The following is a 23,949-nucleotide window of genomic DNA, read 5'->3' on the forward strand; positions in this document are numbered from 1 at the left end:
TCTTCGAACACCCTGCGAGGAGACGACGCCGCAGGAGACTCGACAATTTCAACGAACAACTAAATCCACTAGCATATGCGAGATTAATAACTGCCGGCAAGGTTTACGCGCTTCTCTCTCGCGAACCCTCGGACGAGAAATTATCCTCAAATGTCGTGGGTCAAGTCATTTAACGACTTTGTAATTGAATGTTGGGGTAAACACTATGAAATTATCGAGATGTTATCTAGGCGATTGCTAACGCACTTGTAGATATTTTCGCGTTTCCTGTTTCGAATGCACGTCGCTATAGCTTTTGGCAAGCGACAACATCGCGTTGATATCGACATAAACGGATACATGTTACCCATGATATGTGTTTAAACGGTCATCATATTGCCATAATGTTTAACAATGTGGAATGTGCAAATTTACTATCGCGTGGATAATCGAATGAATTGCTGACAGTTTATCAAGTGTAAATTATGTTGTTCTATCAGTTTTCCTGGCGAAAATAATATGTATAAGATGCTTGCGTAAGTGTTGTATAGATGTTTAATTGGAGTTTTTAAGCATTTATTCCAGTGTTTATGAAATGAAAATTTAAACATGGAATTGTTTATAAAATGTTCACTGTTTGTTCGAAAGTGTTGTATATTTTTGGAATGTTTTATGAAAAGTATTCCGTTTTGTGAGACATCCTTTAAACATTTGTAACATTCTGACAACACATAGAACACTTTAAATAAAGCATTCTTCAAACATCTGTAACATTCTGAAAACATACAATATCTTTCGAACGTCTATGAAACAGTCGTGAACATCTCATTAACAATTCCATGTTTAAATTTCCACCTCGTAAACACTTCGATAAATGTTTAATAAACATACTATTTTCGTCAGAAATTACGCGAACAATTGATTATTGATTGAAGGATTTATGAAGGAACTTTATCGCAAGTTTCTTTCTCAGAGTTCTTTTACACCTCTTTTCTAAAACTTTGCAAAAGAGTACAAAACGGAAATAATTACGGGTGAATTCGCGGAAAGATACAGAAGACGTCGGAACGCTAACGTTCCCCGTGTATAAACCGTTTTGCCAATTTCCGCTCGACGCGGCCGAAGAAACGTACAAACGAATTATCGCTGTTCTCGTGAAGATGGTTATGCTTCGACATTCCATCGCGTTCTCCACGTCAAGCGACGTTCCCGCTGTCCGTTTACGTCCTGTCGCCGTTGCCGCGGACTTTATCGTCATGATAAAAACGATCGGAACATCCGAGTCAGACTCTGATTAAAGAAAGAGCTAATTAATGATTAGCGCGTCGCATCGAAAATAGCGACCGCTTCTTCGTCGAGGTGCTGGTAAGAAGAAAAGAAAGACGAAAGTGAAATAATGTCGCGGAATTTTCTTTTTGTTATGTGTGACATTAGATAGAAATTCTTGTAAGTCCCCTTACTCAACGTGTCTTTAAAAAAACAAAAATTTAACAATGAATATTTTAAATGCACATGGGTTGAAGTAGGTTAACAATTCATAAATTCATTTTAATTCAAAATACAATTATAACGGTATCAGAAATCATGTCAAAATACTCGATCGAAATTGAATTAAGAAAAGAAAATTCAATTCAATTTTCGCTGAGAAAAGGTCGATGACGTCGAGAAGAACATGGAGAAAATATTGGATTTCTAGAACACGTTGAATAAAGCATTTAAATATAGCGCAGATGGAAACAGTGTTCCACACCAGCATTTAGTGTTACGTACCGTTCGAATTTATGCGCCGCATCTCGTGCATTCCACGCGAGATATTACAAATGGATTAATTAATGAATCGCGAGCATGCAGGAAAGGGGCGTGGTTTTTGCGTGTATGCACGCGCATACGCGCCCCCCATATTCGTAGATGGGCCACCCGGAGTTCACGTCGAACGCATCAAGACTCTCGTGGCTCCGGCATTAATTATTGAGCGATCACTGCCGTATAATTAATTGACCGATCGACCTCCTTCCTGGCAGCGAATATGAAAAATGCGATACGGGCCGGCGCATAACTTCATCGTATGTGACATTTCTTAGAAGGAACAAAAAAAAATCGATGATTTATCTTTGCCCGTGTATACCGTATATAGCAGATAACCGCGTGTAAAGAAATGATGATACGAATGCAATAACATAAATAACTTTGGCAGTTATTCATGTTTCGATTTAATCGCCGACCAAAATTTCTTAAATATTGCTTTATTAAAGTGGAATTAAAAAACAATGGCCGACCTAATTTAATTGATTAAATTTAGATGAATTAAATAAAGATTTATAGTTGACAAACTTTGGGACAGAATTCCCAAAGTTTTCCGATTTTATTTGTACGAATTGCATAATCTTTCGAAATAATCTTCGGATTCCGTTATTCCGTACTTGGACCGAAATATATACGCAAGAAGATCGAATGTGTGCGACTGTAAATGCGGCTAAAAATATCAGACATCTCTCGCGATGCGCGATATCTGTCGTCTATCGCGGTTAAAAGAGAACGTCCGGTTTTAGATGAACGAAGGAAACGCAGCGTCCCTTTGCAATATCAGTCCGGGCTATAAAGTCGTTTCACAATTACGCGACGCCTGACAGGTGTATGGTGCAACGCGAAACGCTGAAAGGTTTGTCGGTTGCGCGAGGCAAGAAGCGGTCGCGGAGAGAAACGGAAAAGGAGAGAAAGATAGCGAGTGGATGCACGATCGTGAGCCGAAGAAAGACAGAGAGGTTGAATGGATAAATGAGAGGCGGCGGGTGCGAAGGAAGGCGAGCGCGAATAAACGCGAGCGCGTAGATAGGAAGATGAAGATGGCCAATCTCGAGAGAAAGGGAAAGAGAAGGACGAAGGGCGAGGCGAGGAATAACTTGGACGCGAAGAAGAGAGCGAGAGAACAGCGCGAGCGAGGCAAGGCGCGCGCAGCAAAAGTGGAACATAGATAGAGTAGAAGACAAAGAGTGATGAAGGGTGATGTGAGCAAGAGAGAGAGAGAGAGAGAAAGAGAAGTCAAGTCGCGAGAGTGATCGGAGGAGTAAGAGAAAGAAAGGCAGAGAGAGAGAGAGAGAGAGAGAGAGAGAGAGAGAGAGAGATCGGGTCACCGACCCGTACGGAAATAGGATCGAAACCTTAGGTAAACGTAACTTTTCCTCCGGGGCGAGTTCAGGCCGTTCGGCGCGTTTGGAAATCCGCCAAAGAAATCCAGGAACGCCGTGTGCCGCCACGCCGTGGCGATTTCCCCCGCGGCTCGCCACGACGTGCCGTGCTCCTCGATCCATTAGTGCGAATTGCGGCGCTGGCTAAGGTAATTGGACAGCTTCGAGGAATAATAATAAACGATATGTATCACGGGGTGAGCCCAGCCGACCGACCGACTGCGAGCGAGCGAAGCGTATGCAACTCCGGACCTGGGGATGAGGATCTGATTGGCGCGGCATAATCGACTTTATGCCATGCGCTATAGCGTAACGCTCATTGCGAACAGCGCGCGAGAGTGCGTTGGCGTACGAATGTATACAAACTTGTTGCTCATCCGCCTATCGTATCGTGTCTGCGTATCAAAATTTTGATACAATGATACATAAAGATGAGAAGCGTTGCACCGTTGCATCATATCAAAATGTGATACGGTAATACAACACGATGCAACGGGCTTGATCGGCTATTTGTCGGTCTTTCGTCATCGAAAAGAATCGAGCGAACGTGTCTGGACGAGCAAGCTGCGTACAGCCTTCTTTCGTTTCTTCTCAATTTTGTTTCTCAAATTCCATTTGCCGACTCCTTTCCACTCTTCATTCAATTTCTTTATAAACTTTTCCGGTTATGATAAATATTCTTTTTTATGAATACATTTTCAATCATTTTAATTTTGGTAGAAGTTGCGAATTTTTAAATTCGACGCCATTCACTATGTAATTTTTTTTATTTATTCGCAATTATCATTATCACTGAAAGTTATTAAAAATATACGTTCTCTTATAAAAATATTTAAAAATTTAAATCATTAAGTTAAGGTGTTATTTTTCACAACAAATTTTTTATAGTTTTTTAGAGGAAAGGGTACTCACATTTAAGTGTTGTTAGCATCATTTATTACTAAATTAACATCCAATTTATTAAGGTGATATTACTACTTCTTGTTTAATTTAGAACTGAGTTTTAAGACCAAAAAATTTTTACTCGGCGGGCAGTTCCGTGAACTTGAAAAAGTATATAAAATCACCAATAAATATCAACACTAAGATCTAACTGTGACCGATGAGGCATTTCGTTTATTGCGTTCTCACATTTCGGTCAAAATTCTCTATTCATACAATTCATACTAACAGTAAATCCTATTCCTTTTTATAGAGACAGAGATCCTAAAGTATTATTTTTATGTTTGCTTCTCTAGACACACGATTTTCTCGGGTCATGAAAAATTTACATGAGGATAAGTTCCGTACTCTATGAGAATGCGGAAAAACTGCCGGCGCGATAGTGGCAGGCTTTGTTAACAGGATTTTCTTGCACGCGTGCATTTGCATAAAGGCATCTGAGGAGAGCCGAGGTGAAATCATGCCGAAAGAGCGCGCGATACCGCGGAGCGTGGTAAAGCACCAAGAAAGTTGCACGGTAGCTTATCGCTTGGCTGGTATCTCGTTGTAAGGAGAGATGCTCGTCGGGTAATCTACATCGTGCAGGAAGAGATCGTGCGCGGACCGAGTCGGTGTAGTACAGAAGTAGAAAGTCTTTCTCGTATAATACGATGACCCGCTACCTTCGGTCCAGGAAGACCCCGCCGTGCTCTTCCAGGGCGGAATACCGCGGTTTCTTGTGTAATACTGTAGCGGAGATGCGATTGTGGTGTTACTCGGGAAGAATATTGATGTGAGAAATAATCTCGCGACCACGACCGATCCGTAGCACAAAACACTTCAGATATCTCCGCTTAAAAGAACAAACGTATGACGGCGAGGTCCGTATTTCGGGCGATCGAGATTTCGGATTTACTTATTTCTAATGTTTTTTTTTACGATAAGATAGTGGTGCTTATCTGCAGCTGTATTTGTCGTCATGTTCTATTGTGCGAGGATTGATCTTTTTTAAGGGCACATTCTTTCTGTTCAGACGGATTTCTGTGAAATCTATGTTTTCTGTGAGTCATTAATTACAAATCTAAAATTAGATTTCAAAAATTCAAAATGGCTGCTACATAGAGATAAATTAATAGTGTAAATGAAATTGTACTTTCAGTTTTCGACTTTGTAACAGAAAGATAAAAATCTAAGCTTCAATATCAGGCCTTCCCTAATTGCTGAAACATCTGATTCATGCATTATGAATTTATGAAAATAGCAAAAAAAACTCCTCTTTTTCATGGCGGATTTCAATCTCTTTTTTTTTTCGGAAACACTTTACATGGCAAACAATTTTTGTCATACTCGTATTCGGCGCACTTTATTTATTAAATTTGTGACAGTATAATTTTTATCTTCGCACAGTAGACAATTTTTTAATAAAAAATGCTTTTTTTCAACGTCATTTCTTTATAGATAATTAAAAATAACGATCAAATATACAAACCATGGAAAACATGTAAAATAATAATATATGTATAAAAAAAGTGTAATTATAATTGGTTTCATTAAACTGTGAGCAGTATATCTCAAAAATAAAAAAAAATTGCAGTGGGAAGATATTTCCCACTGCCTCTAAAAAGATTAAATTCAAGTGAAATTATTAAAGGTACTGCGGCTTTCCTTACTTAATGAATACTAATTAGATATATTAGCAATTTAATGTTGAATTCATCCGAGTATAATATAAAAATGTAAAGGAATGCTATCTGCAGCTAATAAATAATAAGGTTTAATATTGTCTTCATCCGTCGAATACAAAAATTTATCAACGATCAGCGTACATATAACGTTGGAAGAAGATATTATTTCAGATACGTCCGGTACCCGCGCGTACCTGCCACCGAACACCGGTCAAACGACATCGGCGACGGGAGAAAAACAAACTCTCCGAGTCAGATGATCAATCGTCGTGGCATCAATCGATCGAGCTATCGATCACCCATGACCTCACGTCATCTTCTTTGCCGTCGCAGATTCGCGCACTCACTTCCGGTACCTGCACCGATGCGTCGTCGCCTTCGTTGCGATGCATCGAGCCGGAGAGAAGCCGATCGTGAGTTTTGTTAAACTAGGTGCGGATGCTTTAATGGAGCCATTAGTTAAGTTTAACTACCGCGTTCACGGCGCGCCAGCTGCCTCTCAAATCGGATAAGAGCGGAACCTTCAGCATCTAGTCTTCTAAAGCAGAGCGGATCTCTTTTCGAAGCAACCAACGTGCTCTTTTAAACGGTTTTATAAGACAACGCGTTATATTAGAGCGAACGAGTGAGAGATAAGTCGCGTCCGCGCGTGTAATTCGCTAGGCTGGATGCGCGTTCGACCAACTCGGCGCAGGTGTTGCAATATCGCTACATGGTCATTAATTTGCAATGAAATAACTTTGCGCGGCGCTTGATCGCTGAGAATAACTAACGAGCACTCTTTTAGAAATAGAAAGCGTTCCAAAGCTACTAATTGCGTGTTACACAATCAAATTGGAAGCACCGTAAATTTTCGCAGAAACACATAATCGTCAAAGATAATAGCTGTCAGGGAGATAATAAAAAAAAAAAGAGCTTCCTCGACGGGAGACAGGAAGCTCGATCAATCAACGACCGCCGGCGTGCACCGCGTGTTACCAGGACCCCGAGATATAAAACGGGGTATGATATAGTCGAAGGAAGGTGGTGCAATGCCTGCAACTGACCTACTTCCATAGCACGCGGTACATATCGGTGAAGAAACGACAGAATGCTACCAATGCTAAAGGGACTTTCACTCGGAAGGCTCGTTCCTGAGACACAATCGGGACCGCTGTGGCGATCGATTGTTTTCGAAAGGTCGCCGCCCGGTCCTCCATTAGCGGGTTTCCATTAGGCTCCTCTCTTTCATAATGGTGTAAAGGTCACGACGGGATGCCGCCTTCGTGATTTCGGACAAGTCGGCATGATGCTAAACTTATATAGGAAAGCGGGCGATATGCCGACTATGCCGAGCGAGTTATTAAAAATTATTTCAGTTTTATTTGTCCCATGTATTAGAAATAAGAAAAACATTCAGCATCCAATTGTAATATATGGGGAATCTTCGGTATTGTAAAAATTTATTATTTGTGTAATTTGTTTAATAAATTCGTTTCGATTAATTCAAGAAAAGTAAATAGTTGTATCAATAAATATGTTATTTTCATGGAAAATTTGTAGTTACTTCTTTATCCAATGAAATTTAAAAAGACTGTTTCCTCAATCTTGTAGCAATCTGCAAATTTATGCAGTTGCTTTTTTACTTTTGGCTTCGATTAAGGCAGGTTTTATGCTACTTTGTGTCCAAGATTACTCGATTCCAGAATTAATTCCAAGGTCGACAAGTGCCTTTCCTTATTTCCTTATTTTACTTTATTGTGTTATTGACTATCAATTTTATTCATTCATCAACAGCTAATAGGAAGGGGTAAGACAAGGTTAAAGTACATCCTTCTTTCCTTTCAGTTCTTAGACCGAATCTTCCTTTATACCGTTTATCGGTGCGTCAAATCGAGAAATAAATGCTAGTTCTTAGACGCGAATATAATTGTTTAATAACTCATTTTGCGTATATGTATGCGTATGTTATTGGTATAGGAATGATTCGAGTGAGCCTCGGGCCTTTCGATGGTGCTCATCGAGCGTGAAGCGATTCGAAGATGAGCCATGGCGGTGCCAGCCATTTTCTGCTTCTTCTGCTTATGGGGAATAAAGATTTTATCGTGTACGAAGCGGTAGAAAAAAAGACTTTATGCGTATGCCGACAGACGAACAATGAACCGCTTACTAATTATCCGCATGGCGTTGCACGGAGAATAGGAAAATATTTCAGTATATCAGGAATATTTTCCATCCTTTGATATCTGTATGAAAGCCAGTGTCTGTAAACCAGTGTACTAGTAGTATACGTACATTCATTGTGTAAAGAATAAAAATCCTATATGTATATATGTAAAGAAATAATTCTACGTCACAAGAAATATTAGAAATAAATTATTTCCAAAATCAATCAAGTTTTTTTAAGACAAAATAAATAAATTTTAAGAATATATGTATAGGTTCCCTCCCTCTCTTTCCACGACAAAATGTTAAGATACGTTTGGTAGGTTAATCATTTTCTGTATATGGTTCTAATTTATAATTTAAGACTTTGATATCTTCATATATTTCTTTAGCCTCCTTCTTTAAATTCTGAAATTTACAAAGATTAAATTTCTACGATCTTTAGTCAAATCCGAAAAAAAGCTATACAGTATTAGGATGCGCAAAGCAAAATTAATTTCTTCTGATAGATACACATAATATATCTGTATATATATATATAGATTTTAATTTTTTTTCGCAGAGCATTTAAATTTGTGTAATTAACCACGCTCGAGTATAATGTAGCAAGATTATTATTTGAATGGACATAAAGAAACTAGATGTAACTTGGTTGGCGCCGCTTGGCTATGCTGGACAACAGTATACCATGGATCGGCTAGAAGGTGAGGTTCACCGCAGTGCCACTCTCCGGGGGGTTCGGCCACGTTACCGGTGCTTAGCACACAATGCACGTTTGCCTCTTTACGAGTTGATAATGAAACGATTCTCGTAGTACGTGAGTAATAATTCTTCTCTCGATTCTCTTGCATTTTCTTTGATGCTGTCAAACGGTGTGCCTCGCGTAACAACAACACGGTGACGGTTATTTACTAGAAGCATTACTGCGCGAACATAAAGTCGAATGCAGTTTTGATTAAAAATTTTAAAATCCATATAAAACTGCTTAGCTGCATGTGTCATTAAAATTAAGTACACAGTATTAAGTATATTTTTATGTATATTATAGAAACGTTGCATGTTAATCTCTTTATTAAAAGACCGGCTATATGCAGTATTATATGTGAGTTATTAAGAAATTTTTAAACATTTAAGAATATATTGAAAAAGAAAAAAAATCATTATATTTTCCTTTAATCTCAGGCTGGTATTTACAGTCGTAAATAATCCTCGATTGAAAGCGTAATTAATTACAGATTCATAGAATATGAATATTGATCGTAGATTTAAATAAATTTATTAATCATTTCAAAACATGTGTGTGTCAAGAAATTTTTAGATTTACATTATTAAACCGTAAATTTATCCTCTACTGTCCTTACTTTAAAAATATAAAAAAAATATTTATATATAAATACACATTTAAATATTACACATCACGATACTTCAATTTAATACTTGTGATATGCATAATCTAGTTAATTAGTCTAGTTCTCGTCGTTGCCTGATACTAAAAATTGCATTCTGAATTCTTAATGGATTGTGATCTGTATTTCGTGTTATGAAAAATACAGCGTATCTTCAGAATTATTACTCACGTGAATATATATAGCTCTTATAAATGATACCAACAGTCGTCTAATGAAAACAAACTTTTTCAAATGCCAACTAGAGCGGTATGATTCATTGGATCACATTTAAAATTGGATCATATTCCACGAAAAGAATAATTTTGTTGTCTAAATTTGATATTTAGCTGGATACAAATCTGAAAATAATTTTATTGGACCATCGAAATAATTGTGACGGATGTTCAAACATGATGCAAAAAATGCTGCAAAAAATTTTTGACATTCTAGCAATTTAGCTTGTAAAACCAAAATAATTATTTTGATGGTCTAACAAAATTATTTTTAGTTTTGCATCCAACTAAATTTTTAGATACTTTAGCAAAACTGTTCTTTCCGTGTAGTCTTTTTCAATTATCAAAGATTGTTGTCTAGTTATTTCCAATGGCAAGTTTAGCCCTGTCATATCGCTTAACTGATAATAAGTTATTGTCAACCAACTAAAGAAATTCAATCTTCTGTAATCAAAAAATTACACAAGACTGAATTTATATCTTTGATTTCATCTTTCATTTATCTGTCATTAAATAAATTTATAAAAGATTAAATTTATCTTTGACCACAATTATATATTGTTGAGCTTTAACATAGCATTATATATCGATGTTAAAAACTGCTTTGTACAATAAATTCGTACTAATCAAAGTTAAATATATATCATTAAATATAAAATACAGATACAGGTTAAGACATAAAATATAAACCGTACGAGAACTGCCGGAATGATTGCGGCAGCTTGTACCGTTATCGACACCGCCATATGCATCGCCAGAGGAATTATGTGCAAATCTTGTTGGCCACGGAATGTCATTAAATTCGTCACGTTGTGCCGAACGGCCAAGTTGTTTGCTGCATTAACAGAGGATTCAATCGCAGTGACCAGACGTTACCCTAGCAAGTCTTTATTTACGAACGCTGGTAGCCTTATGGCTGATATATCTTCATGTTATAGTAAATAAAGCGTAAACTTTGCAATGTACTGACGTAGAGCCACGGAACAGTACGCGTTGGTAAGTACAAGATGTAATCATATGCTTCATCTGAACATTTTGTCGTGGATAAATCGAACATTATATTCCAGAAATATCATTTCTAAACGATTCAGATTAAACATGCAACTTGATTTTTACTCTCAAGATAACTCATAATTGTATAAAATTTTATATTTAAATAGATAGAGGCTGGGCATTCAAGTGCCATCCTTTTAGAAGAATTAAATTTTGTATGCCAGACGCGCTACATTGATTTACTCTTTCATAGGTTAATAAAGAAAAGCAATATATAATTGGAAATTTTTACGCCAACTTTGAACAATTCTAAAGATCAAACCTTTGACTGATACATATTTAAATTTTAATCGATACAAATTCGTTGTACGAAGCAATTTTTAACATCACTGTTATAAAAGACTATGCAAAAATTCAATAGTAATTGTTGCAAAGGATAAATTCACAATTCTATTTTATTTAAAACTTTTATGTTTATCATATGTATGATCGTTAGATTTGTGTTTTCAAAATGTGATGTTTAACAATTTATTACTAACGATCTATATTGCAAAAGATACACTCATCGGCGTTAAAGGTTGCGCTATCAGGTTCGAAGCATAGCTGATAACATTAAAATAATTTTGCAATTAAAGTGCCAATGAAAGACACATATTTTAAAAAAGTATCTTAAATACACACACACACACACACATAAATTAGCTAATATGATTTGTACTATCGTGCTACACATCATTAGCTCGCAAATAGTGTAGAATGTATTGCATGTGCAAGATACTTGATTTTAATTAACTCACACGTTTATAATCAGATTTAAATAATTGCGCAGAGAAAATTTCCAATTCAATATATTTCACTCAATTATTAGATAATATTCGAATCAACTTTCAAAAATTTTTCCACAAAAAAAAACGGTATTTAATTAGATACAGATTTAGAAATAATTTTTTTGCACCATTAAAATAATGTTTAATATATAAAGGACGTTCAAACGTGATAAATAACGCTTCAAAAAGTTTCGACATTTCACCAACCAGCTTAAGTTACTTACATAATTATTTTGATAGTTTAACAAAATTATTTTCTGATCTGTATCTTCCGATCTATGATAACTAAATTTTTATATACTTTAGCAAAGTCGTTCTTTCTATAGAGTCAGTTTTAATAAAAAATTAGAAAAAATTCATAAAATATAGTTTAATTGTTACAAAAATTAAAAGTAGATAGTTGTTATATAAGTTAATAATTATTTAGTAATAATTATATTATATAATTCATTATTATTGTGAGTAATGATAAATTTCATTTTGGCTTGCCGTATCTATCATTAGTTCATTTTTTATGTATAACAGTGATCAAAATTAGTTTACGTATATATATAAATATATAATATGTATTTCAAATTTATTTGTAAATTCAAGTTATTTGTTATCTTTCTAAAATAAATAACAAAACAATGTTTTTCACTTTAATAACTAATAAGAATGTATATTGCATCCTTAAGACATGTTATCTCATGCAGATAATTTAATAACAAATGCTTATTCAGCGTAAATGAAACCAGCAATAATTATTTACACTTTGCATTGGTTACAACAGGTATCTTCGCGCGATAAAGAGCCACATAACGAAGTGTTGTAGCGGAAAATTGAATGTCGCGCAGAAATATATCCAGTGCATCGATAAGCATTTATGGGTAGTCGAGCGTTTCCTGTTTATTCTGATTTGCCCAGTTGTATTTGGTCACGGAAAGCTGATCTTGTCGTAGCAACAAAATAGTTAACATTTTTTCGTATTGCATCGCATCGTGTTGCCGTGACTATTTACACACACATAAGATAATATTCACGTATCTATCTCGAAGATTCGAAAAATTATTTAAATACTTTTGCGAATGCTAATGCAAAATATCAGCTCATTACAAATATCTGCTCTAAGGATAATATTGTATTTATATTTATTGACTACGTGCTGCTCGTACTCATAAGCATTTATAAATAATCCATCCTGTCACAAGTTCTCAGATTAGTTTATTAAATAGTATTAATATGATAATTCCATTTTATAAGCTGTGAATAAATTTAATTTTATTCCTACAAACATAGTAGTAAATAGACATTCGAACAGTCCAACATTATCTCATTTAATCTTTAAAATAATTGCTGAAATTTTTTAAAAATTGTTTCCGTTGGACAAAATCTTCCAACTATTAAGTTAAATATTAAATAACTTAAAATTATGCTATAAAGTGACAGTCTGCGTCAAGCATATCAAGTTAAAAGACTTTGCTCAAAAACTTTTTCGTAATAACTAATTGTCGATCAATTCTTTGTTATTACTTCAATGGTATAATTTTAAGTCATTGAATAATTATATATAACAAGCGGAATACAAAGCGGTGCTAAGCTAAGTCACTTAAAGCTGAAATTTTTCTTAGCTGTTCATTCGAACCGATACTCCCCGTCGATTAATTCCCGCAAACGCGCGGCTGCAAAAGACGAATGTCGAACGTTTCTTCGCGCGCGAACTTGGAGTAAATTTCCACCGAAACGCCGGCGCTACACAGCCGTGTGTAAATCGCAGACAGGTGGCATTAAGTACAAGTACTCGGTAGCGCGATTTTGATTTACGGCTAATTGCTCGGTATTTTTCCAGACTTACTAACGCACTTTGCATCTCATGAATGATAAAGTCATTTTCGCGCGGGTCGGCACCGAAGCGGGGAGCCGAGAGCGCGTTAAATTCACGAAGGCGAAAGGGTGGAAAATATGTCACGCTGCTTTCCGCATATCCGCGTTTCTCGGTTCGCACGCCAGTATGTGTGTGTGCGCGCGCGCGTAAGTGCGTGTGTGCGTGCCGCATAAGCGAAATGCACGCTCGTTTTCACATTCGCGTGAAAGCCGCACGCCACGGAAGAAACGATACTGTTAGCACCCACTTCGGGAAATTTCCGCTCGTTAGAGAGCGCCGAAAGGAACCGATCTTTCATAGGCTTTCCGCGAGAATTACTGGTACACCCAGCATAACTGCCCCGCGTGATATATTAATCCATTTGCATTCGCCCTCGTAATCCACGAGCGTACCACATTTGCCGAGTTCCCTTTCTTAAATGTCGGCCTTTCTCTTGCGCTGCGCACAACTATGGGATAAAACCTTTATCAAGCGGTTATCAAGAAGTCATATTATGAATAATAGAGCGGTTAATAATATTGCAGCAGCAAATAATTCATTCTTTTTTACGTCCAGCGAAACAAGATTATAGGTATTATTCGCATAAATGCTAATCTTAATTTATCAAAATAAATTCACACACGAAGACATATTTATCTTCCTCTTCCTGTAACATTTATCAAGAGATACTTTTGATTTACCATTTTTTTTGGCAATACATTTTTACCTGTTTTTCTTTCTTAATGATCTTAAATCGTTTTCCTGCTGAAGAGAAGCTTTATGATATTCCCAAAACAATTAAGAAGCTACGTTACGTTTGCACTAAAGAGAAAAAGAGCCAGATAAACAAGATGCCATAAAGAAACGGTAAAACAAGAAAACGAAACTAAAAACCGCGAATGGATTTCTGTGTTGTAACAATATACCGCAGGGCGCCTTTGTTAAGACCTCGCGCGTTCATTCATGTGGATGCCACATGTCACCGTTTATAGCTCTTTAAGTTCAGCAAAGGGTAATAACGATAAAGCATTGATTTTTCGCCTATGCTGCTTTCCTTTATGTTCCTTTCATATCTATGTATGTACATGTGCATATGCGTATATTCGTCAAATTCTCAGTTTCATTTCATTGTGTTTTGTTACCGTCCTGAGGAGAGAACAGAAATCAGAATATATATATAATTCATTACTTGCCAATAAAAACAATAGTTAAAAGATGAACCATGTTCTGGTCTTAGATTTAAAAGATTAATCTACAATTTTTAAAAAATTTTAGCAATTATTTTAAAGATTCAATAAGATGATGGACAGTTCGAACGTCTATTTACTACTACATTTGTAGGAATAAAATTAAATTTATTAATAGAGATCTTATACGATTACATAATACAATTGTTAATGTTGAGAAGAAAACTTAATAATCTTGTCCTTCATAAAACGTGCAACGCACAACTTCCATTTGACGACGACATCAACATTTTACATACAATGTATTTCATAGAAATCGCTCACCGCAATCGTCTAAATTGCGAGTCTTATTTCTCGTCGGCTTGCATGATATCTCGCGAAATCATTATCTCGCAGACCGCAGTTTAAACGAGCGTCTACTAGAGCATAATCGCCCGTTTCCCATGAAAGCCTTGAAAGGACTTTTGCATCGAGAATAATTTGTTTACCAAATCTGTGGTCTGTACGTGCGCGATACCGAGGAAAAAGAAGAGAAACACGGAGGAGCCGAGGAGGGAGCCACGAACGTTTATCGCGGTTCACCGCGGCGATTTATCGACGTCGCCGTTGCTATCTCGTCCGCCTCGATTTGAACTTTGACCCGAGTTGAACGGCGAACACGAAATCGTGAAACGCCTTCCTCGAGATGATGATGACGACGACAACGACGACGACGACGACAACGACGACGACGACACTGCATAGTTACGTGCTCGCAAACAAGAAACTTATTCTCGATTGGAAAGGTTACGTTTAACGTACGATATGTTTATGTATATACGATAACGTGAATTTAATTGATAAGAGAGCAGAGTTCGCACAAAAAAGGTGGACAAGCAAGAGGGATAGCATAATTCTTGGGAGCATGACTCGTTCGCTTCTACTTTCAACCACTATGATCTCCAATTTTGTAAGGAAAATATAAATTGGTTTCAACTCGTTGAGAAACTATATGATAAATCACGTTATCTCTCTCTAGTTCGCAGATCTTATCCGTGTTAATTCACCAGCGTGACATTGCATATAGAGAGTAAGCTCTTTCGCAATTCGTAAAAATTTCAAAAATGCTGAGATGCTGAGACATTCATTTGCAGCATTGCTCGCCGCGTTTGAACATATCCTTCACAATTATTTAGAGTTATTTCAACAAAATTCTTTTCATATCTGTGTCTAACTAAATTTGTAGATACTTTAGCAAAACCGTTCCTTCTATGTGCTGACCGTACAACTTTCAGAATTAGGAATACTAATGTGAGGATATATCACCACCATAAGGATTGCCTTACGCAAATATATCCTTGCAGTATTTACACAGCATCAGTTCCACCGTCGTAATCTCGCTCGGCTTTAAGTATGCTCTATCACGACACGTCTGGACCGTTCATACTTATCACGACGTAGCGTATATCACGGACCGACCCCTTATAAATATCGAAGAGCAGCTTATTGTGTGACCACGCGGCTGCATTCCTGTCGCACAATTAAGCCGGACATACGCTCTCGTAATGGCTCCCTCATGTTGCCGCCACGCATATGCGTGTACGTTGCTTACGACTCGCACGGGCTATCCACGAGTTCGCAGGTGGATGTGAGAAGGAGATATCGTAATTGGAGAGTATTTCTTTCGCGATAGCCCGGGAGAAATATTTCGCCGACGGTATATATGTCACGGATAAGCTCTAAGCTCTAATCGAGATACGAGCGTTTATCACTTTGCATACATAACCCAAAATTTTTTATTCAGTTAGTCAGTTTAAAATTCAAACTTGAATTTTAAAGTGCTAGAAGCGTCAAGTTATTTGTGAGAACTAGTAAAAACATGCATTATTTCTTATTATGTGTGTGTAAGAGAGAGAGAGAGAGAGAGAGAGAGAGAGAGAGAGAGAAGATTCAATAATCTTTTTTTATAAAATTAAATTGTTAAATTCTTAATCTTTAAAAATTTGACACATTCAGATGTCTGAGACGTATGTTAAATGACGTTTGTGATAATTCTAACCGTTTGAAACACTCGTCATACAGTAAGTGAGCAGCAATCTAGTCTCTCATTACAGTGACGTTAATAGTAAAGTTACGATAAATAAATTGATTACGACATTGCATTTCCGTAAGGATAAATATGAAAAGGCCCCATGAAATTATATATATACAGCGCGAAATTATTGCGTGACGCTCAGGCAAACGTTAAATTGATCCTTGATCGGTCTTGGGTAACGGCCGCGTAACCAACTGCGATCTTTCACCATACCGTCGAGATTATCGTCATCAGCGTCGAAAACACGCCTACATCTTGTCATTTATTAGGTCTTCTGCGTCGACAGCAGTTACCGCTGCATGTTGATGTAATCGAATTGGCAGTCGTGATAAATTGTTCGAAATGTCACTGACAAATATGCTCGCAGTGCAGGAACGCAATTCGCATCGTTGTCACGTCTATTGTCGCAGATTGCTTAGCTAAGTCGTGAATAAATTCCAACGAGAGCTACCCAGCTCCCATCAAGAAATTGATCGCGAATGCCACGAGGATGCGCGACGTAGTCCTCTCGTAATTACGCTGTAATGAGTACAATTCTTGGTTCATTGGTAGATAAATATTTTACAAGCTTTAACACACTCTGTACGTACGACAATTTGGTCTTGAAAATTTCTTTTTTTCGAAAAACCAAGAGTAATTAGTTACAACATTTATGTACAATTTTTTTTAATAACTATATAAATACTTTCTAGAGATGTTAAGGCATGTAAAGCATATGTAAGAGTCATGGCAGAATTTTTTTATACTTGTAAAAATAAAAATTAAATCAGTGTCGTGACCCAAAGTATGTAGAGAAGGCGTCAAAAAATAACGTGCAAAATATTAATATTTAAATAAAACTGGTTGAAAGTTATCTATCTCGACAAGCCATTTTTAATGGATTCTGTTTCAAACAAGATTAATATTAACTCTTACACTTTGTTGATCTGGTACCCGTCAATCTCATGTTGAGAGTCAAATTTACCCCATATCTAAATGGCACAAGATTATTTTTATGAAATAATTTTTAAGATTCCAGTGAAAGATTGTGTCAACAAAACAAAAGTGATCATTAGAATCTAAAAAATCATTAAATAAAAATAATTCTGTTGTGCCACTTAAGTGTAAGGCAAATTTGACTCTCAACATAAGATTAAGGAGTATCAAAGTAAAAGAATTAATTATAAGAAATATTAAGTAATTATTAACAGAGCAACTACGAGAGAACGAAGTGCGTCTACAGCAAAAATTTTTATTAAATTTGTTCGCCCGTTTTCGCCAAGTAATGTTGTTTAAAACAAATAAAAAAAATAGAAACTTTTTTTCTATTAAAATAAATCAGCTAGATTAATTAGCGAGCGGGGTGTAATTATAATTTTTAATTGTGTGAACACGCGTAGAAAAAATTTATTACACTTTTATAATCTTATCAAATAAGCCAATTTAAAAAGAATAATTGTCATGTCTCCCATCATTAAGATATTCAGACACGCGCGTTATCTCTGGAAAAATAATATTTTATACGTACGCGTTGCGCCATGATTAGCGGCGGACGGCCGTCGTAAAGCATCAAAAATACGATAGCGTATTTTTATTCGCTGCGAAGTCTTGATTAGAATAATAACGTTGTTTGCCGTCGGGCAATATTTAAATTAGTAATAGCATTAAGCAGTTAAACGTTATATCAAAGTTGGGTCGGTAAATTAAGGAACAAGAACGAGATCGAGATGTGAACCGTCAGGTGTCTCAATATCATTTACGTGCAACAGTTATCCATCATAACTGGAAGATCATAACAAAATAAAAATATGCGGAAAGTTTTTTCTTATAGTAGTTTCGCTATTCTTAATATATTGATACATCATTTTATCAATCAATTATATATTATCAAATATTTAAAAAATTAACAATTAATTACGCCAGTTTACAGCCAAGATTTATTTTAAATCAGGTATTTCTTATAGATCTTTGGGTGCTGAAAATGAAACCGCAAACCAAATTTTACCAGTCAGGTTTCCAAAATAATTCAGACTTAATATGTAAAAAATTTTTGCGATACTCGAGATTCTTTTTTTGTAAAAAGGTTAACCTTATCTGAAAATTCTAATCAAATATCCTGAATATATTGTTCATTCCTAAAATGTAATTTTTTTTAAATTTTGATATCTTATTTTTTAGTCATGCTATAAAAGATTAAAGCTGGAATTACTTCAGAGATAACGTCGCGTGCACGATCGGCGACTCAATCGTCGAGCGGAAGCGGGAAAGGAACAATTTTTATCATTATTTGTTAGATTATACAATTTTTATCTGAAATATTTTTTTCGAAAATGTATGTTTCTAAAAATTGGAAATAGGCAATTAAAATTAAATATTCTATATACAAATATACATTTAGTGTGATCTTTCATACTAAATGACACTCTGCGTATGTATAATTAATAATCCTAAACTATGAATGCCATTTTTCGCATATTAAACCTAAATTATTTGAGAAACCTGGTGAAAATTGGCTTGCAGTATTGTTTTCAGCATCCAAAAATCTATAAGAAACATTTTGTCTGATTTAAAATAATTAAAAAACGTATTTTTTTTTGTAAAATTTTTATATTACGAATCTAGAAAATATTATTTATTTTTTTATGCAACATATATGTAATATTTTATTTAAAAAAAAAAAACATATATTTTCAATATATTTTTATAGTGAAGCGCACTATTCCTACGTTCAAATCAATTTATGTACGTTAAACAATAACCTAGCGATAAATCCAAAGAACCGGTCTATGAAAAATTTCCGTGCACAAAAATATACAGAATGTTATTTATTTACGAAAGAGTACCGTCTTGTCGATGCTGTCGTTTATAAATAGTAACGAGCGACTCGATAGAAAGTTTTAACCGGTTCTCGGGAAATGGCGCATATTAAGCAGAGAAATTCGTTTTTGCTCGTTGAGAAAAAAAAACGGTTTATTATTGGACATACATATATTACGAGGCGAAAACATAAAGTCCAAATTGATTTATGATTGGTGACTGCCGATTCGACCGAACTACGCTCAACATGATTCAGCAACGGTGTCCGTCCCCATTCGGTAACTTCAGTTTAAAATCGCTGACAGTGGAGCTGATCTATGGTTCTTCGAGGCCGTAGTAACCGAATACCTGTCTAATAGTCGGCTCATTCATGCTGATTATTCCGACACTTAATTCAAGTCTCGCGTGGCGCGTCATACGTGCCGATATTTATAGCACACACCGTTTTCGCAATAAAAGAAAGGATAAAAAACAGAGCGCGATAGAGATAATAGAATGTTTTCCTAATATTATATCTGTAACAGACACGCGTGGCGATGACTTTAGAGATAATCATTTATCGCGCAATATAATTCGTTTAATAAAAATCACTTGATAACTTTTAAATTACAATTATATTGAAAATGTTAATCCGGTGAATATTGAATTATATGAAGAAAAATTGATGCAATAAAAAAAAATTTAAGAAAATATGACACAAATAATTAAATATGTATGAAATATTTATCAAACTGAATTATTCATTTTTAAATGCATTACGAAGCGTATTTTCTGAATATTTTGTGATTAAAACCAACTAAGACGCAACACAGATTATAAATATCTCTAATAATTCTGTGTATTATTTTACATTTGTGTTGAGAAGAAAAATGCAGGAAGCAGAACGCACACATTCACACAAATAACGCGAATGTTAGAAACATCGAGACTTTTTCTATTCAGTAGATAATGAAATGTGATCTATCTGTGGCCAAAAGAATCGAGGTACACATGCGCGCAGGTGTACGCATAAACTTAAATGCTCAAGGTCTTTTGCCGTGAAGTTTCTTTTCTGTGTGTTCGCGGTTTTCTCATCGTCCAAACATGTCCTGATGTAAGTGTTGACCTGGTGGTTACCGGGAAATCATCGAGATACCGTAGACGTTGCTAGAGCTATCTATGGTGTGGCTGACCGAGCGTTGTTTTCTTTTTTTAGGAATGAAAAGAATTGACGGTAAACCCGGATTGGGAAAGTTGAGTCGCCGTCATCCACGTCTTCAGGATGAAAAACATAAAAACTACGGTCGGTCGATGCATTTTCTGCGCTATCAATTTCTCTGTGTAATATAATCCCGAAAGATGTGTTTCTCACTGTTAAACTACGTTGCTGAACTACGTGGGCCGTTTAAATATGAAAGGCAAGTTATCGGATAATTCTTTCATTTTTAAATCTTCCAAACCTTCGGTATAAAAAAACTACAGGTTTACGAAGCAACCTTCTGAAACTACTAGCGTAACTGTTTTAAATTGTTTTGACTTGTAAATGACTACGCAAAATGTAAATATTAATGTCGTGGATCAATTTTGTGGCATAAAACGTCGATTGAAAGGATACGAAATGCAAATTAAAGCGGGCCAAGAGAAATTTCACACCACCGATTAATCATAATAATAGCAATAATATGTTCAACATGTGTATATATATTTGAAAATTAAAATTATTCTATTGGATAACAAAATGCGTTTTAAATCTAAAATATTTTTTTATGCTGTATAACATTTTTTCATAAAAACTTCATGTATTTAATGTACTCATATAATTTAACAGTAATAAAACTTCTTACTTAAATTATTTTTTAATTTATGTGAGAGAGAAAGAGATAGTACCTAGTATCATACTATAATAAAATGCGATGTTAATCCGCGATGTTAATGTTGTTAAAACCAATTTAAGAATTTTTCCTAGATATTATAAATAAATTCCCTTCTATTTATTCTTTCGAAATCGCGCGACCGAACCATGTCGTCGCGCTCATGATCAAACCGTAACGAAATGTTAATTCTGGTATCGTCCATAAAGAGAGCACTTAAATTGTCGCTTGTTCCGAGTTGGTTGATGATAAATTTCACGTCGCACAGAACTCGCGGATTAATTTTCAACATGTAAGATAATATTAGCCGGTCGGCACTGAAAGCGCGCGCGCGAATAACTTTGCGCAACTATCCTGCGGCCGGCATTCGCGCAACCACCGCCGTTAATAAGGTGTTAGTCTGGCTGGCACATGATCGAGAAACACGGGGCATAGGATAGGACGTTGCAACAAAGCAACGGTGACGGGTACAGACGAGCCGTATCCGGGACGTCGACCAATAAAATTAATCGCTTTTGCTACATCGCCTGAATAATTTATGCTCGCTGCTGTGCTTAGGAGTTGACCGACCATCTTTCGCGACCGAGAGGAGTGTGCGTGTAACACGGTTGGAATAGATCGTTTATAAAAATGGACAGTTACTCGCACCCGAACGCAGTAAAACATAGATTTAGTAACATTTTCTTGGAAAAATCTCTTTTAAATTGCTCGTAAGAACATTAACATCACGCACGTGCATTTTATTATAGCACGATACTAGTCACTATCCCATGCTGTCTTATACAATTTTAAAAATAATTTAAGTAAGAAGTTTCATTACTTCTAAAACATGAATATTTCGAATACATCAAGTTTTTATATATAAAAAAAAAAGAAAATTTTTATGACGAGTATAAAATCTATAAAATCATTTGAATATCATACGAGAGACATTTTCCATTTAAAAACGGATCTTTTTTTTATATCCAACAAAGCGATTTTAATTTCTCAAATTTGCATTATTTAAATCGAAAACGGTCGATTTAATTGAAATACTGCATAACGAGAATTGCAACAGCGTGTCGTGAGTTGTCCCGCATGTAGCTTTCTTCAATTTCGAAATATATGATGCATGAAAGTCGTTGGCCCGTAAAACTGTCGACATGTCAATTGGTAGTTTCTTCCGTATTGTGTCCCCCATAGCCGCGCAATAATGTTGCCCCCAGATGCGGTATGCATTATTCAATGTACCCGGAAGGCCACCGCGCGGGTCCGCCGAAGTTGACTCTCCTCTGCCATGCGACTTGTATTTTCTTTATTCGCTACTACTTCCTACATACTTCTCGGTAAAGCTCGCAGAAATGCGCTAATTGCGCTTAAACCGCCGAGAAATACGAGAAGAATCGAAGAGGCATATAACTTCTCACACCTCGTAAACGGGTATGCCAATAGCATTGAATATTGATGCTCCACGCAGAAGAGGCGCAAACTGCAAACGTTGAGTGAAAAAGAAGTTAAATATTTCGACGCGGTTTGCAAGATATTTAATATTATATACGCGTTAGCTTAATCTTCAGCTAGTTCATCCGGCTTATGTAAATTAAGCGCTGCAAAGTTACGTAACGAAATCCCACTTTTTAGACATTAAGGATATATTGCAAAATTTATAAGAGCAACAGACACACGCGGATTTTGCGCCGCGTTTATTGGGAGTGTCGCGCAACGGCCGATGTACAAGGCGGCACGGTAGCTATTAGGAGCAGGATGTAACCGTTCAAGAGCGAGTGTTTAGCCGGGCCCTCATAAATCACGCAAGGGCGACAAGCAATTATAATAACTGTACCTGGGTATAAACGCGTAAATAAAATACCAAGCCCTTCGGCCAAGTAATGAGGCATACGAGGTTGAATGCGAGCGAACCAGTTTCCAAGACTCGTTATCGCGACAGAATAAACAGCGAGGGAACACTTTCTCGAGGAAGTCTGTCTCGATTATCAGTGTTTCAGGTGCCCAAACGCACGCCGCAACGTAATAACGACCCCGGCAAACCAAAATAAAATGTATTATCGTTATAAATCATTCTTCGCCGTCGTGTCTAAGCGGCATGGCCAGCGTGCGAGGTATACGCGTTGTATTTTTGGCTACTTTCTATTACTCTCACGTTACGCTACAATACACTTATATAACACTGTTTATCCATAGAGAATCGGATGTCTATTTGAATAGACGTCTGGCTATTAAGCAAGACACCACTTTAAATGGAGAGAGTCCAATCGCGCTCGCTCTGTGTGCCCACGTAGTCATATCTTTCGCACAAAAATATTCCGAGAGAAACCTCCAAAGTCTCAAGGTCACGGAGACCTCATCGACCGTGGAATTCAAGCTGAGTTTCAGATTTCAGCGGAACGAACTCGGCGGATTGCAAGGAGAGGGGCAAAAGGACGTGGCGCGCGGATGTGGTGAAAGAGAACACGCGCGCGGACGAGAGAGAGAGAGAGAGAGAGAGAGAGAGAGAGAGACCAAAAGTACATCGTGCCGCTCGCCATAACCTTTTATCAGTTATCTAATTAGCCGTTGCATTTAATTAGCGATCCGAGGAGAAAGCCGCGAGATAGCCCTAGCGCTGTGCTGTGCGAGACCGACATGGGCCTGCATAGCGCTATACGTAATTTTAATCGGCGCTCACGTCAGATAAGAAAGGTCGATGGATGGACTTGGATGCACGCATCCGCGTGCACTTTGTAATTAGTCGTATTTTTATTTACTCGCTTATTTGCCGCTTATTGAGCCGCGCCTGAAGAAAGTCCGACATGAAGCTATTCGATTAGTCGAGACAAGGAGTTTTAAGGATTTCCAAGCACATG

The 23,949-nt window shown here is 36.6% G+C and overlaps 1 protein-coding gene across 1 annotated transcript in view; it reads right to left on the reverse strand.

The window, feature by feature from the left end:
* LOC105208087 (UPF0489 protein C5orf22 homolog) overlaps nt 1-23,949 on the reverse strand; it is a 619,399-nt gene that overhangs the window by 245,553 nt on the left and 349,897 nt on the right. The gene's annotated exons all lie outside the window — the stretch shown is intronic.

The sequence above is a fragment of the Solenopsis invicta genome, chromosome 1 (genome assembly GCF_016802725.1).
Source record: "Solenopsis invicta isolate M01_SB chromosome 1, UNIL_Sinv_3.0, whole genome shotgun sequence".
In the NCBI taxonomy this organism is placed as follows: domain Eukaryota; kingdom Metazoa; phylum Arthropoda; class Insecta; order Hymenoptera; family Formicidae; genus Solenopsis; species Solenopsis invicta.